The sequence below is a fragment of the Hibiscus syriacus genome, unplaced genomic scaffold (genome assembly GCF_006381635.1).
Source record: "Hibiscus syriacus cultivar Baekdansim isolate YM2019G1 unplaced genomic scaffold, ASM638163v2 tig00002237_pilon, whole genome shotgun sequence".
Taxonomy (NCBI): domain Eukaryota; kingdom Viridiplantae; phylum Streptophyta; class Magnoliopsida; order Malvales; family Malvaceae; genus Hibiscus; species Hibiscus syriacus.
Window position 1 is genome coordinate 19,954,817 of NW_024061918.1, and position 2,202 is coordinate 19,957,018.

Here is a 2,202-nt window from a genome sequence, read left to right on the forward strand (position 1 = left end):
TGATGCCTAAAATTGGATTTCAAAATGAGATTAGAATTTTATTATATTTTGATTTTATATGAAAAATTATTTTACAATAAAAGTTAAGAATTGTAAACTTTTGATAGAAACAAAATTTTACCAGTTTTCAAATGTAAATTGTCTCCTAATGTTTTGTGACATATCGAACTTGTGTTTGGGGTTGGACACAATAAAGAGATCTTACATTTATTGGTATAAGAGCTACATGTTTAGCCAATTCTAGGACTACATTGAACTTGTTTCAAGTTAAAAGGTGTATACATGCGACTAGGATGTCATTCTTATTGATTTGATGATTGTAAGGTTCGATTGATGCCACGCCACTCCTTCCTTATAAAGGTGAATAAATGTAGTGCATGTATAAGATGTGTGTAATCGAGGGTTTGAAGTATGTGATTGAGCAAAAGGTTCAAAAATAAGCTAATAATGATAGTAACGCACTAGCAATAATTCTCCTATTTAGTCTACTAAGATGATGCATTGGCATAGTGTAGATGTTCGATGTGTCTGGGGCACAAACAAGGCAACATTGATTCAACCCAAATAAAGACCCGATTTGGAGTAAACCCGGACCAATGGCAAACTCGAGTCCCATAAGTTAGTTGTTCTATTCTTGCTGAAGTCGTTTCAAAAGTACCTACAACAGGAAATAACAAAATGGGATTCTTTCAGTAATGTGGGGAGGCCATTTTTTATTAAGAGGAATTCATCACAACATGGGGTGATAAAAAAACTGAATGAAACAGTTTGTAATGGGGGTTATTTTTCATATTGAAAAAATAGTTTGTAATGGGGGTTATTTTTCATATTGAAAAAACAGTTGTAAATAAGGATTGGAGAGGTAGTTTTGGAGGGGTCTATTCCCATTTTCTGGATTGACAAGGAATATAACAGGGTATTTTTCCTTGATATGAAGAAAATACAGTGAATACAAAGAAGGCTTTTCCCCTTTCATTTTTCAGAGAAAGCAATATATCTTTTCGTCGATTTATTTTACTAAAGGTAATAACGAAATTTTTCACACTCATTCGAATACAGAGAGCAATGCAAAGTGTTTCCCATTCCTTTCCTCTCGAATCAAAGAGTACACAAAGAACTCGTTGAGCATTTTCCCAATTTTGAAAGCAAACAAACAACAACTCGAAGAAAAGCAAAAATTGAATAACCAAAAAAATGAAAAAACAGGAAAAAGAAACGAAGTTTAGAGAGAACCTTACCTCAGAGGAGTAAACAGTGGTCTTCTTCACCAAAACAGAAAATCCTTCGATCTTCAAAGGTAACTTTAAAATCCCTCTTGCATCCTTTCGTTTTTGGTGTTTAAAAGGTTTTGTTAATGGGGGTTGTATCTCGAAAATAGAAAATGAAACAAGGGAATAGTGAGTTTACCTATCATCAGATTCTTCGTCGGTGAAGACTCTTGGCAATTTTGGTCAAAGGAGAGTAGCGTCGCTTTACGGTAGGTGTATGGTGGCCAAGGGTTTTCGAGTGCTTCAATAGAAGAGAGATATACGGATGTTCTCAGGATTTTTGGACTCCCTTAGTCGAAGTGATGACGAAATATGGTCAGTGATGAGGGAGGCTTTGGGTAAGGGTTTCGACCGAAGGTTGGTGGCCATGGATTATGGCCCCTGGTTTCCATCGAGAAGAAAGGGAGAGTGGAGAAGAAAATGAGCGGTCATTGCTTGTGCTAGGAGTAATTAGTTTAGCTTAGGTTTAAGTTTTAGTATAGGTTATATATTATGCTTTTTGGGTTAATTATTCATTTAGCCACTAACTCTTTAGGGTAAATTAGGTTTTAGTCCTCTTAAGTTTAATTTTTTTTGCATTTCCATCACATGTAAAGTCTGTTTTTGAAATTTTACATTTTAAATTTGTCCTGATTTTTTATTTTCCAGATTTAGGTTTTAGTTAAAAATTTTGGATTCTTTGAACTACTGTTCATTTGAGTTTTCTTCTAAATTCATTTTAGTCTCTAATCGAATGTTTTCATGTATTTAATTTCGTTCCTTTATTTTACCTGCATTTAATTTCGGTCCCAAGTAGTATTATTGTATTTAACTTTTATTGTTTTAGACATTTGAACTCTAATTTTTTATGTTACTTTTAATCCTTAAACATTTAGGATTAGTATTTTAAAAAATTACATAGAGACCACTTAATTTGGGTTATTTTTGTATTCTA

The 2,202-nt window shown here is 33.2% G+C and overlaps 1 long non-coding RNA gene across 1 annotated transcript; it reads right to left on the reverse strand.

Annotated features, from left to right (window-relative positions):
• Window positions 1–330: 330 nt before the first annotated feature.
• LOC120140076 lies at window positions 331–1,704 on the reverse strand. Its single transcript, XR_005517699.1, has 3 exons — window positions 1,408–1,704; window positions 1,239–1,322; window positions 331–658 (listed from the first exon to the last, which is right to left on the reverse strand). It is a non-coding gene; the product is annotated as an uncharacterized LOC120140076 (long non-coding RNA).
• Between the last annotated feature and the right edge of the window lie 498 nt (window positions 1,705–2,202).